Genomic DNA, 16,188 nt, shown 5'->3' on the forward strand with positions numbered 1-16,188 from the left:
TCTTAACATTGATTCCTACAATGTGTTCAACCCGTATCAGTGGAATAAAGACTTTTCTTACAGCACCTTCCTAGAATAATATACATAAGCTAAAACCATTGTTATGGCTGTGTCCAAAATAACAGAAATGACAAAACAAACCAGTTCATGACAGTGATTTATATTTGATAGATCTGAGCTGGTAAATCTGCTGCTCAATGTCACAATTCTCTTATATGATAATTTTTATTTAAAACTTAAAAAAAGACAAATACAGTTAGCTTTTTCCTATTAAATAAATCCATAAGAAGGATTTTTTCTAAATCTAGAATGATGAGCCTTGTTTCTTGTCATGTAGCAGAAATGAAGACATGGTGATGCTCCTTCTGAGCTCAGATGCCATTCGGAAATGAGTATTAGAGTCTGGGTTTCCTCCTACTGCACATATACACAGACTCTTTCCAGGACATACAACTATATAGTATCATTTTCTGATATGCTTTTAAAAATATGTAATTTCCCCCAAAACATTTTTTCATTTGTATATATTAAATACTGTATGATGACATAAACAAGGGTTTAACTGCATGGCCTCGCAGTGCAGTTTTTACAATGCTACTTGTTTTGAGAGAGTAAAACAGTTTCAGAACAGTGACCAATGTATCAAAAAAGTGTTTGGGGGATGAAATCCTGAGAAGTATGCTGAAGAACTCATTTTGAACTAGTCTGTAAAAGAGTGAGGTGAATGTGAATCAGTGCATGCTTTTACATTCCACAGATGTATACCATCCATATACAGATCAAATTGCAAATTAGTTTGAAAGGACTTGACGTTACTGTGCATTGTTAATTGCGGATGCTACACTAAAATCAAAATCCTTCAGTGTAATTTTTACAAGTATAATGTGAAGGGGCAATAGGGCACTGTCAAAGCACAGTTAAGTGTATCAAATATCCAGTTCATTGTGCCCACGCAAGGCCACTATTACTGTAAATTCGTGAGTCTGATAAATAACCTGAAGCAGGGCTTTTTTTGGTTCTTCCCTCTATCAGGATCATTCTCTGAAAAGCCCTGCATCAGAGCAGTGCGATCACCTGTTCATGCTTCTGTCCATTCATATCTTTGTTCACAGGAGAAGAGCCTGTCAAACTCAGAGCAGAGGGCAGCATGTTCTCTTAGGCATAGTGATAATGAAAGTCAGTACTAAACACAGGGTCCTCTGCTACCCACAGCACTATCATCTAGTGTCTGCTGTGCGTCACTGACCACTTGTGAATCACAGAGAGAAGTGGGGGGGGGGGGGGTAGGCTCAACACAATCACTGCCAACCCCTTCATAATGACAGGAGGTATGTGTGTAATACATCTACTCCAACAAATGTGCATGCTGTCTGTGTGTACACTCTCGCTGTATCTCTCACGCCTACACATGAGCAAGTATCCTCAGACAAAAAACATGGAATAAAATCATTCCTGGTTCCTGTTCCTATGTAACGATATTTATCTACATCACTAAACATGATACTGATAGATACTTATTTAGGTGACATTATAACCCTTCAAATATATACTCTCTACATCTCTTAGGCTTAACTTAATATCAATAATACATAGGAATAGAAATATTACGTATTACCTTAAAAATATTAAGGAGGAATATATCCTACAGCTCAGATCTAGGTTTCAGTCCAAATTGTATCATATGCTAACACTGATTAGGGTCTGTTGTGGCAAAACACAACTTTGTTCTTGCTACATTGATACATGGGAAAGATGGATTTATGAATCTGCATCAGTGTTAATGTGCATTTGTGTCAAGTGATTTGGTAGTTGTCATTGTCATTGACGTTACGCTACTTAGCAGATGTCTTTATTCAGGAGAAAGTTATAGCTTCCCTTACAGTGCCCCACCGGAGAGCTGTACCTGTATTTTTTTATTGCATCTCCAGTTTCTGTGTTACTATGTTACCACAAACACTGTGTCATGTATTTAATTTACAAAACCAGTTGGTAGAATGTTAAGTAATATTTGCATACTAATGAAAAAAAGAGCCAGATATTAATAAAGTAAGGCTAGTAGGTGTCAGTGTTCCTTCTGGACCTAACAGGAGACCAAATCCCCAGTACAGTGATGGGGACACTTGTAGGAGACGCCAACTTTTGAATGAGGCATTAAACCAAGTTCCTAACTCTTCTGGTCAGCAAGGATCACATGGCACTTCTTGCAAATAGTAGGGGGTTCCCTGGTGTCTTGGTTAAATTCCCCCAATTTGGCCATGTAATAATCCCCCAATTTAATTGGCTAAATAATCCGCTCTGTCTTCATCTCATCTGATATGTGGCACATTACTGGTGGCTTCGATGGGTCCCTCCCTTTACTGTAAATGTGGTTGTATTTCACCAGTTTGGTGCAGCTCTTAGTAAAAAAGCTGTTGTCCAAGCAGATAAGCAGACTAGCAACATGGCAATGAAGCTTAGTGCCAGGTACCTGTGCGGGCCTCAGACAAGTAATGTTGTACAGTACTTCGTCTGATGCATGTGCTTGTCATTTCCATAAAAGCAAATCATAACATCACTGTAACAGTCCAATTGCCTGGGCTCTATCTTATGTTAATGCTATAGAATACATGTCTGCAACACTGACTTGAGCCATCTCTTTCCTTTGCCTCCCCCATGTGGGTTCTCTGTGCCTCTCTTACAGCAAGAGCGCAAATCAGAGTCTTCATGCTTGCTTCACAATGTATTAATACTTCCAAGTGATAACATATGGAAGTGCTCAGATGCATAAGAAGTGGAAACATTCAAAATACAGGCATGTTATTCATGCTGCACATGTAAGACACAGGGGGAACAGACCAGCAAGGGGTACATAGAAGCTCGCAGGCTTTAACGTAGGGTGTGTATGCTTGATCAGGGTAATTAATATGAATAACTTTAATTGCTTCAGCACATTTCCAGCACCACTAATGTGAGAGAATGTGCAGAGAGTGAACTTGTCAGTCACCCTGGATAATGCAGTCTCCAAGCAAACAAATTATATTGAAAGTAATGATGTATTATAACAGTTGTATTAGACTCTATATTTGAAAAATGATTACTTCATTAGGTTTTGGTATGCATCATCTTAGCCAGCTTTCTGATTAGTTGTGGCACTCGAAAAATAAAGTCTTCATATATTTCCAGGGTATAAAAATCATTGTTTTTCATTGTCAAAGCCAGACCTAAAAAGTGTTTCTGTGAGCATCCAAAAGAAAAATGGACTTCAGGCTTATATTTTAGTTCTGTTTTTGGCTTCTCTCATGAATGATTTCTATAATAATGTCATTTTCAAACCCTTAATCTAAATTCAAATGAAATCGTCCAATACTGGGGTGTAAACATAATCCTACACCCAAATGATCTGCAAAGCATGCCAAACACATTATATGTGTCAATAGAATCATTACAATTGGAAGTCAAAAAGTAATATAAGGCCTTAAAAATCACAAATTTAAAGTAAATAACACAGCAGTATGATAGAAAGGGCACATTGTTTATATAACCACATATTTTTATAGTTGCTTGGAGAAGAAAAGATAATTTCAGGTCTGAAAATCAATACTAGTGCAAACACGCTATATTAAAATGGTTTCCATATCTGTCAGCACCCATTGGCTGGCTCCTGTTACACCTCCTAAATCACCTCCTAAATGCCTGGAGGTTGGTTCATCTCCAACTATTGAACTATTTATTTAAGCATGTGCCAAGATTGAAAGATGCTGTATATCCTGGGGTCTTAACTATTTTGAGATTTTTTTGTGAATTACAGTTGTTTGAAATAAGTGCCCTATGTGGACAACAATTGTCAGATATTATAAATGGTAGCTATGCTTGCAAGTCCAAACTTTATGTAGTCAGGGTAAGTCATAGAAGACTACAATATGAGCATGGAAAGCCAAAGACTTGTGGAACCGGTGTATAGCCTGGTAACATATGTATCATGTCAGTTTTCATGGTTACATGGGCAACATGATGGGGTGTGACTTTCTTGGTGTATGGGTACCACTCTTAGCACATTTAAAATTGCACTTTTAAGAACCGATGCCATCTCTTGGCTGATTAACATCCCTCCGAGCATCTCTCTCTGTTTTGTAAAGAACTACACTGACAGGCCAAAATCATTCTTTTGTGCTATGGCATTTTTCAGCTCCACGATGTATGCAGCATGCTTGTATGTTAGAGACATTTTTATGTCTTTAAAGGTACCTAGCGGTTTTTATGTGCTGAAGTATTTCTTAATGATGATGAGAAACAGAATTTGATTTTTGAATTTAAATGAACATTTGCTTTATTCTTCACACCTGTTTTGCTATAACACAATTCCTTCCTTTTCTTTTCCTTGACTCTTTCATTTGAATTGATATGAAATTCATCCCATGTTATTAATCCCATTAACATGTTGACTTCTCATAAAAAGCTGGATAATTTCAATAGTCTACATATAATTCCAATATAGATGTTTTTTACAAGGCAAATATACTTGATTTCTTATAGGTACCAAAGACCTATATGCTACAAAGATGAACTTGCTAAATTCAAACAGGGCCCAATATAAAACCCCCAAGCTACCTGCAAGATTTACGTTTCACAAATGCTGTTATATACTGTTAAAAATATTTCTCAAATATATCTGAAAGGATGAAAAAATACTGTGAAAACCAAAGAATGTCTGTAACAATCTCAAGGATCAACAGATGACTGTTTACATGCCGGGGCTTTCTCCCCAACAGTTTTGCCTCAGTGCCTCACTGGCTCCCCTCCCTTGTGTTTCTCCACTTGCCCTTGCACCTGAGTTTTGCAGTCAGTGGCTGTTTTTAGCTGTGTGGTTTCCCATCACTAATGGTTTCCACATATGTATCCTCTACTTCTGAACAGATCACAGATTCCACAGGAAGTGTAACCTGCTGATGCTGTGCCTGAAACTCTGCATAAAAGGTTACTGGGGGCACAGCACAGTGTCTGGATCAACAGCAGCAGGCTGTAAAAAACACTCCAGCAGCAACTCATCATCCTGAAACCTGCTGACCCTGGCCACTAAGACTCACATCAGAGAGTGCTTTTGTCTTCTGACCTCAAATGTTCAAAACAGACCTGTAAAGTCACCTACTCACCGCCTATGTAGAACATCCATTAACATCGCTGATAATCTTAGAAGATGCTATATTGATCTTTGTATGACCCTTTATTCTCAACACCCAGATAAGATATGAGTGGTAATGAGCACCCCTGGGAGGCTGACAGATCCTATGCAGTGAGCCAGTTCTGTCCCACAGCCCTTTCAATGTCAGAGCTGTTTTGTCTCGATTCGTTTTTCTTCCATGTTAACCCTCTTTCAATGGGAAGTCATTCTGCGTTCCTCATATCCAGGGCACAATTTGCACCACATATACCATACAGACACCATGTGTATTTTTCATCTTATCCTGCTTTCACAAAAATCTGTTGTGCTCATTTGAGATACATACATTTAACTGAATTTGAAATTGACTGAAAACATGTATCAGTCAGGGTCTGTTAAGTATCAGACCTGACTGATATAAATGCACTGTCAGAGACTGTGGGTGGCTCTATCCTTTTCGCACATCTAATTTATGCAGTCAAGGGACTTGAACCCATACTTAAACTACTTTGAGTTCTGAATTATCTGTTCTTTCCCCTCTCAAAATGATTGCATGACTAAGTGGACAGGTGTGTGGTTTGCATGAATAAATGGACAGATTTGACAAACATTTGTGAAAGAACACAGACTGTCAACATGGGGTGTAACCAACCTCAAAGCCAAATATACCAGCTTGGCAAAGTTAACCTGCAATTGGGCAATGCACCTGCATGGCAGTTATCATTAGAGATAAATTCCATTAGGCAACTACAATGCAAAATGTACACCTGTATGTACAGTAATAATTATTTTTTATTAACTTCAGTTTATAGGACATTTTGATTGCAATTTAACTTGTGTTAATCATGACCACTTTTTTCTTTCTTTGAAAGAAAAAAGTTTTTTAGCAGGTGCACATAAAAGTCACCTGTAAAAAGAGAAAAGTGGAGGATTCCTTCTGAATGGGGCACACAATATGAGCAGGCACCCTCATGCCCTCACAGTAATCATGGACATGAATGCTACACCTTGGAATGGCTCTTTCTCTATGTTCCCTACTACGAGTCTCTTCTAAGCCATGCTAACAACTGTTACTGCATTGTGGACAGCTGTTAGCTGACAGCTTAGCTTGTTCAGATGATTCTACACCTAGGCATTTAGTCATTAGGTCAGTGTTATGAGCAGCAGGGTGAATACAAAGGCAGAGATGACTCAGACACAAAAGTTGGTTCCAAGAAAACAAAGTTTTTTTAACTGAAGGCTCCAGAAGCAAAAAGCAGGCTTGGTACAGGGGTGCGTACACAAAGCATGGCAACTAAAGACTGAGCAACAAGCAAGGGAAAAGTCAGGGCATAAATAACAGAAAACACAGGTAACTAACTCAACACAGGTGGAACACATTAACTAAATGAGAAAGAGAACAAATAGGTTGTGAGGCCATCCAGTGGTTGTCCCAGGAAGCAGCAGACGGGATACTCCAACAGGAAGTTATGAGGCTGCCTGTTGGTCATTTAAGGAAGCAACAGCCGAAACCCTGACAGACGGGCTCTTCCCTAGCTATTAGAGTCACAACTCTGGTTGAATTAAGAAAAGAGACTTTCCAAGCTCACTAATTCTCTGGGCAATCATGAAATTTCTGGAGGCCAGAACTCACTACTTCATGGAGAATCAGGTACCTTGTGAGGTCAGTTGCACCTGCTCTCCAAAGTAACAAATCATTGGAGGAATATGCAGAGTGTTGTGGGGCTGCTGGGAGTGATATTGATCTGTATATTTCACGTTTCGTCACTTTTGATCCCTTGGTCTTTTAAATTACCACGCTGGTTGTCAGTGTCTTGGTCATGGTGTATAGGTGGGTGACGGTTTTGCAAAACAGAATGTGCTTTCAGTTGGGAGTCTGGCTCTAGTGGCTCCACTCTAAAGGGCAATCTCTCAAAATAAAACCAAGAGTGGTGCTGAACATACTCATGAGTACGTTGCCCGGGGCCACGGGGTCATGCAATGTTGTCAGGTTCCTTTTGAAACTCTCCATCTTCAATTTCTTCCTCTTCTTCATGGACTGCATCTTCAGCCATAGCTGCAGCAGTAGCTTTTTCATTTTGAAGACCATGTAGAAATGGGTTCGTTTGTGCCCTTTGTTTCATTCTGCTGACTTCCTTTTCAGCATAAGAGAGTTGAGTGCATGCTGCTTCTGCTTTAGCTTGTGCTGTGATGCATATGCAGCACTTGAAGATGTTCATCTGCTGGACCATTGAGAATACCTGGAGCTTGACCCCTGAGACCTGGTTTTTGTGTTTTGGAGGGGCTTATCTGCTTCCTTGTGTTGCTCTCTTTCTCTGTTTGGCTTTTTCATTGTAAGCTGACTGTCCTCTAAAATGTGTCTGGCAACTGAACGTAGCTACATGAAAAACTTTCCTATATTGAGCCAACAGTGATGGTTTCTTCTGTTCTGCCCTCCTAATGCATGCAAAGCTAGACAGATAGCTCACATTCACACTAGTTTCCACACTAGGTCCAAAGCCACTCTATGCACCATAAATAAGTTTTTGTTACTTAAAGTCACATATTTTCCAAGGCTAAAAGGAAGGGGAAAAGCTATTGAAATGTGCAGTATTCATTCACTTGCTTGCTTTACAAAATGAAGACACTTAACGTGGTGCTGACGCAACATCCCAGGTACCTTAATTGGGCGGTACTTAACCCAGAATTGCCTCAGTAAATATCCAGCTGTATAAATGGGTGACATGGGTAACCTATGTAAGGCGCTTTGGATAACAGCATCTGCTAAATGCTAATAATGTAATGTTAAATCTCTAACAGAGTATTACTTAACAAGGGAAACATAAACCTTAAAAGTAATAATTGCACTTTTATACATCTAGCTAAGCACATTCTATGCTAAAATGTCCATTTTCTCACTGATAAAAAAATAAACTGTTGAACAAAAACGAGGACAATGACAACAGGAACATGAAATATATAGAATTAAATAAGGTTGATACTGCCTGACTGGCTAAGTTATTTATTACACAACCTTGATTTAGACAACCTTTATCAAGTATCATTTGCTCTATACTTACATTGTCTAGCTGCACCTCTATGGCAATATCACTAGCTGAGGAAGCCCTTTAGTTATGACTTTGACAGCCTGGTTTATCCAAAACAGGTGTATAAGGAAATGTAGTAACCTATGTGGCAACACAGACTAGCTAGATTATGCCAATCAGTGCAAAGTAAGTAAGTAGTGAAGTGGCTAACTGATATAAGTAACTGGACAGATTATGGCATTTCCTCATTTTCCTTCACACAGGAGTCATAACTAGCTATGAGAAAATCACATCTGAGTTAGATATATCTACTGTACATTCATTGTACGCTCCTCGAGCACAGCTAGATAGCTAACTATATATAGAAACAGCACACTTCAAATGTTTCTGATATGCATTGTGACTTGGCTGAGTCAATGTAGCTAGCTAGGTAGACTATCTAGACTAGCTAGTTAATTTTTTAACGCACTTAACACACTTAACTCACCTCAGATGCATCCATCAGAATAAAAATCATACTAAAGGTCATACTTTAGAGTGGATTGGCATGCTGAGGGAAACAAAAAAACATGCGCATGGGGAGAGCCCCATTTTACTACACAGAGACTGGACTAGCACAGATATTAAGAAAGAATGATTTTAGGAATGATTGTCAATGAGAGGGGAAATATTTATTCTGAGCATACGAAACAGCGTGAGAGTGTATTAAAATAGACCCTGATTTAGCTAGCTACAGAGCTGGCTGTATTGCCAGCATAAATTTTGGCCCAGTGACAAGCAAGAAATCTTATTCATAATTTGCACTGCCAAGTGAGCTTGCTAGTCTGCCACAAATACACTGAACCACAAATGGACAAATTCATCAAGGTTGCCATAATTACCTCATGTAGCAGCTGTTATGCTGTGTAGTGTATTCTAAATGACACACTTTCACGAGTCTGCGTGGGTTTTTGTGTGTACCTTTACTCGAACCCTTTGTCTTCTACATTCCCGTCCGTTCCGCCCATATGCCCGTTGCATTATGGGAAGTGCAGTTCTTTTGTGTATATAACAACACAGCAGCTAGACAACAGGCTACCTTCACAGGAAAGCTAGCTGGCTGGCTTTAGCAGCAGACATAAAAGCCCTCAGAATAACCCAGTTTTCACATTAGACCACCTATACTATCACACAAGTTGGCTCGCAACCTGCAGTAGTTAACAAGGCTATACATTGTAGCTAGCTAGTTACTAACATCCGCTAGCTATATAGGTATAGGTCTATATAGGTCTAGCTATATAGGTACTATCAATTCTTTTAAACTCAAATCAACTCATCCATACAATTCTGTACAAATATATGGTATTAGCAGCTGTGGGCAGTGAAACAGACAAGAAAGTCACAAAGTATGGAAAGGTAGTCACTGAACTCCCTTTCCCCCTGTGGAGGGCAGAGCACACAATGTCAATGAAACAACAGAAGGTGATGCTAACGTTGGGGAAGGTGAGAACTCTACAGGAGAGAGAACTCAAAGGATGAATGAAAAGGGAGAATGACCCACATTTTACTGTGCAGACAACAGAAACTTCAGGGGTTGTAGAGAGCAAGGAGGTGAGAGAAACATCCATACCTTCAAGAATCTTGTTGATGGTTGAGGAAACCATAGGAGGGTTGTACATAGAAGCACCCAAAGGTGTTTTTAGGAATGACAAATAGTGCAAAAAAACTGCAAACATAGGAGAATGGACATGTGGGATTTATATAGCTATAAATGCAGGCATAGCTGGATTCAAGCAATTGGCTTGGGATTGCCTGTAACCCCCTCTCCTGAATCTTTACTTGAACATTTCCAATTAAATTGGCAGCAAAAATACATGAAATTAACTTTTGTATGTACTCTAATAATGACTTAATTTGAAATGTGTTTCAAATATGCTCTTTGAGGAAATTAATCATTTCATGTTAGGTGAGTAGCTATATAAATTTAAAAAATAATGTTTGCACTCTGCACTCTGCTCCCTGCTCAGCATTCAACAGCAACTCAATATGAAGACTCTACAACAACACACCTCTAGCTGCTCACTAGAACATGAAATATAATCATGTGTTTTTTTCAGATAAAAAAAACCTAATAATCCCTTGGGCACCATTTAAGACCACTCCCATGTTTGTTCACTCCTTGATCCTAACCATAAATAAAACTCCCATACCACATAGCATCTCTGTTTGAAGAAGAGGATTTACTATGCTCATTGAGACGGAGTGGAGAGCATTCTTGGAAATAAACAAGACCCCTGACCACTCCGTCTCCACTCAATAGGAAGCAGACAAGGCAGTTCTCAGGGGCAAAATCATATGTTATTCCTCGTACGAAAGGAAGAAAAAGGATGACAAATGACAAAGGCTGTGTCCCAAATACCATCCCCAAAACACCTTTCCCCCTGTCTGCAAGAACAGGATATACCATATTTATGTGATGTCAGGTAAAATGTGGACTCATTCACTCATTCACCTGGATTGGGAGGCCACAGGAGCACCAACAGGGGAGGAGACAAACTGGTGTGGGGTTTTTACTGTATGTCCATGGAAAAACAGCTGAGAGAATCTTTGCATTACATTATTTTAGCAGATGTCTTACCCAGAGCAATTTACAAAGCTTACTGTGGTAGAAAAATGTGAGTGTGAATGCTGATGATTCATGAAGAATGTATATGATAACCTTTTTCTCTATCTCTTGAAGCTACATGTAGCCTGTTGCTGACCTGAGAACTATGTTGTGTAACTGAATGTACTGCTGATATTAGCAAGGTGCCTCCCAGCCGGGAAGATAGCCAACTGTGTAATACTAGCGTTATTTACGTCTCTCGGTAACAAGGACACCTGTGAACCCAAACCAATTCTGAGCAGTTCTATAGTACCAAAACAGGAAGATAAGAAAGAAGTCACATTGTGTATGTGTGTGTCATAAATCACGTAGTAAATAATGTATGCTCTTGAAGGAAAACCCTATATAAGAGAATGTATCTAATAACATAGCAGAGTTAACTGCATCACCCATCTAGTATGCATGTGTTGACTCTCTCCACATGGATACGAGAATAAAGCTTTGCTCCTCTAAATCAGAACAACCACTCCACCACTTCAACACTTACAATCTTTATATGTTAGCCATCGTGAGGCAAGTTAAGTAAAATATCTTGCCCAAGGGTACAATAGCAGTGCTGCACCTTGGAATAAGTCCAGCAACTTATATAATATAATATGCAAAACCCTTGTTTGAATCAGTGGCATGAAAATGGATCCATCTAGACTGGTTTGAATTTGTCAAAGGCAAGTACTGACAAAACACTAGAACACTAGAGGACTTTTCCACATTATGCGCCTTAACAAAAACAATATTTAAATTAATTATTAATTAATTAAGAGTTGCTATAAACATCAAGCTCCTCCCCACAGATAAGTGGACTGGTGTACACCATGATTGGTCCACATGGCTCTTTGTGTGCAGTATCATTAAATGTCTTTAAAACTTAAGCTCTTTAAAGTAATGAACAACAAATAGTCATTTAAATCATTTAAGCTTTTTGTATGTTTTGCTGTATTTATATAAAATAGTGATACAGAAACAGACATGGTGAAATACATTGAAAAATATTAACTGGTATTTAATCTATGCTCCAATTATTTAGAATTTAAGTAGGTGCCTGTTACAGAAGGAACATGGACAAAAAGTTGGTGTTCTATGAGGAACCAGTCAGGAAAAAAAAAATCTATTTCTATTCATTGACTCTCAGTCAGGCTAGTTGGGTGATTTCCTTGAGATACAGCTCACAGAACACAGAAGGACTCTAAGAATCATTTGTGCTCAACAAATGTGTTTCTGAACATGACTATTTCACACAGCAAAGTGTTGAAATAGCATGCAGGTGCTGCGCTTCATTTAGTGAGATAGGGCCAAGCATGCATCTGCCTTATTGCACTTCCTGTTTAGTGAGATTTAGCAGCCAACTCTTGTCTGTCAGCGAAATTGAGGGGAGCAGGTTTTGATGTCAAAGGGTGTGAGGCTTAATGAAGATGTTTAGGGGATGACAGTGTGACGGGATGCTGCGGTGACAAGAGACCTTGCTTGGCGGCTCCAATATCCACATGGCTCAGTGAGCAGAGATGTGGCATGCACCACTGCTCACGCGAGAAGCCCAAACTCCTCCAAACGGACTGATGATATTTATCAAGGATGGGTGTGGACAGAGAACATGTTTTGCTCAAAGCCCAAAAACAGTGATCAGTATTGCATCAATACAGCTGCATAATGCTTATATAATAGCTACAAAAGTCCATTGTGTATTGGAATGGATACCCTCTTGTACATAAAGGCATCTAGAGCTCTGTTTCTCTCTAGCATTGTGTACTGCATCATATTGAGTTCTACATAAACCTCTGTACCTAATATTGAGTACCCTTTATAAAAAAGAGGTACTGAGGTTTCTTATGCCATTCACACCAGAGACTGGCCCATGGGTTGTTGACAATAGCTGTTCTTATGCCATGGGAGCTTGCCATTAAGCTCTTTTCCACTGCAATCATATCATATGGAAAATGAACATTTAGTCTTTCTGAGAAAGTTCCCACTCTGTTCCTTTCTAGTGTGTAATCTGTATAAAATGTGTGCCCACCACCCCTTTGATAACCACCACTTTCCTCACACCTCAGTTTAGAAACAGACCTCCACAGACTTGTTTAACCTCTGCTGGTGTGGCCTGATGCTCAAGGTTAAGCAATTCAGGAACACTGATGGGCTTATTTGATACAAAAGACATAATTTCTCAATTATTATTTCATGTAAAATAAAAACAGACAGTCAAAGGACAAGAGAATGATGGTATGAGGTAATATATTTCTGACTGTAAAAATGTCATTCCCCCTGATTTAGACCACTTAACAAGTTTGGAAGAACATTGGCTTAGTCACTGCAAAGACCTTCCTCCTTTTGAGCATCATGGAATAGCATTGACTATGTATGATAGCAATGACTGACATTGTTGACAGCGGAAAAATAGAGAAGAAGATTACGCAGCCTCTTTTGATGTGACTGGAACTGCTCTCAGATATGAATAATTCCTCTTGAAATTATTGTAATATGCAATTCCATATGGTAGGGCAAAAATATTGCAGATACCACTTTAATTTCTCATGCAACATATGCAGCTGTCTGGTCCAGAATATATATTTTACCTGCACTGTAGGTTGTCTTTTTGTAAATTGTGACTAATTCATGAACAAATGTAAATTATTATAGTTCTATTACTATAATATACTTTATCACATTTCTATTTTGCATTCAAGAAGCAAACAAGCAAGTCCCTTCCCATGTTTTAGCACAGCCTCCCCCACTCCCCCACTTGTTCCCCATTCAGATCAATCAGCAGCCCATGCACCGTGGAGATCCAGCGGGTGATTCTTTAATGAGTCATTGTGAATCAGAGTTACTGGTCTGGAAATCAGAATTATGCTAATCAAATTTTCTTCTATTGATTTCCTCTCTGACTAAGTTTAAAATAGGAGCCCCTCAACAATGGCTTTCACTGTATTTCAGACTGAAGGCAAAATGAGCCTTCTGACTGATGGATGACTATCAGAGTGTTGATAATTGGCTTGTCTCAATTTACAAGGGTGAATTTATACTGGGGCTTTGAATTCAGTGTTGAATGAATAATTAAGTTAGGTACAGCAGTTGTGAAAGTGAGATTTCATTTCAGAAGGAATGGAACTTTGTCTGTACTTGTTTGTAATCTTAGAGGTTTAATTAACACAGTGCTGGGATAGTTCTTCACCCTTTTGACACCCTGCAGGGCTGTGCGGGATGGTTACATGGCACCAGTTCATGTGGGCGAACACCAACAGAGAGACACAAAATTAACTAGCAAGTTTATGAGCATTTATTCCCCTGTGTAGGAAAGGGAGGAGAGGAAAACAATAATACAAATATAGCAAATAAAAAAAAAACAACTGAAAAGGACAGATCAGCAACAAACAACCCCCCCCCCCTCCCCCCAATTTCATCCACATTGTCTTTAGTTGAACAGATCCATTTGTCCAAACTGTTTCACTGCTCTACCTTTGCGTTTTGAAATCCAGTAATTACGTTGGGTGGGGGTTATTGTGAAATATATGTCCATTCGGGAAAACACTCGTCTGTTTTTAAGATGTAGTACCAAGCACAGCCACAGCACAGTATTGGTGAGTCAGTGCTTGTTGACATGAACTGCGTGTTACACATGGTGAATGAGTGCTAATTCCACATTTGGCTCTTGTCAGGGATGTGGGTGGCCCTGCATTTCCTGTTTCAATCATTGCCCAAGCGCCTTAGGAGGGAAAAAGTGACAGGGGCAGGTGTTAGGATAGCCTGTTCCTCAGTGTTCTAATTATTGTATTCTTAAGAGAAATAACTGCTTTGTATAGTATGCTGCTTTGGAGTGGCTGACAATGTTACCAGTGCTAGCCAGCTTCATTGTTGAAATAGAGATCACAGTCCAGATAATTTTTCTCATAAAGAATAATGTGAATTGGCTTGTGGCAATGTGAATTACCTAGGTAGGTGGTTTTTAAACAAATTTCAAGTTAATGGTATCTGTATTTTTATAAAATGAAAATGAATTTGGTTATTAATGAATTGCTATTTTATATTGTAATGGGTAAATATTTTAAAATAAGGCCCTGCACATACTGCAGCACTAACCTTTCTATAACCTTGAAATTTATGTATTAGTGTTTCACTCCCTCATGTACACTTTATGGGGTTTTATGTTTGAATCATACAGAGAGGGAGTTGTTATGCTGGGGTAATAATATTTCCTTTCTGAAATGTAATGACATTTTTGTCCTGGTGGCACTGTACACTTTGTGTTCTCTTGTGTTTCACCTGCTTGGGTTCTGCAGAAAATGGCAGCAGAGCTCTGTAGACAGACATTAATTTGTGGCAGTCTGTGTTTCTCATGCTCTTTTGGGTTATCCCTTTCAGTCAAAGCTCTCACATTTGTTTGTCTTCTTTGTTTTTGTGGTCTTCGGATATTTGGATTTCTTTTGCTATTTGGATTTCACTGCTATTTCTCTGCAGTCCCAAGCTAACATTGTGAAATACATACTGTGAGAGACCGGTACATAGAGAGAAGGAGACAGCAGAAATTCCTATAGAAATTTGGCCATTGTGATCATCACTTCATCATTGTGTATGCTAGCATCACTGATTTGGACCATGTGTGTAGAGAGACACTCTGGGACAGGAATTGATTTAAACCTAAGCCATACAAGAGAACATTGATGAAACAGTGATGACAGAAAAAATATTAATTTTTTCTGTCTTCACTGTTTTATCAGCTAATACTGTAAATCCCCTCACTGCCAATATATTAAACTCCACCAGCCAAGTCAAACAAATTATATAAGTGAGTAGAGTGAATTTTTTAGTTTTATAGCATGTACTTTAATCTAATTTAAATCTACTCTAGTTTAGCAAGTGAAGTGAGTGCCGTTAAGTAGTGATTGATTAGATAAAAAGTTACTAATAACAATGGGTTGGTGCTATCTACAGTTTTGTGTTACCTGGAATTAATGGATTAGGCATGAGAATTCTGACAGCAAAAGAGGGAACAACATCATATCACCTTTAATTCAATAAAATGTGCAGCGATATCCACTTATTACAATGTTTTGGATGGATACAGCATATTTTGGACAGGCTGCAATTTATCTTTGGACTGCAACTGATAATCAGTGATATCTGAATATTGTACATTGGGGAAAACACAAAACAGAAAGACTCATTTCAAATGAGTTCACATTGCTGCTTGTAAAAAGCCATATAAAGCCCATTAACTGAAAATGTAGGAATGGACCTACTTAATGCAGAGTTAAAGAGTTTTTGTTACTGAGAAGCCTTCTGGATATTCAAATTAAAAACTATGTCCCCAGAAGGGTTAAATGAAGACTGATATAATTGGTGCAGATTTTCCCACTGGAGCAGGAGCCATCTCATTGTGTTATTCTTTT

Source organism: Megalops cyprinoides, chromosome 8 (genome assembly GCF_013368585.1).
Source record: "Megalops cyprinoides isolate fMegCyp1 chromosome 8, fMegCyp1.pri, whole genome shotgun sequence".
NCBI classification, from domain to species: domain Eukaryota; kingdom Metazoa; phylum Chordata; class Actinopteri; order Elopiformes; family Megalopidae; genus Megalops; species Megalops cyprinoides.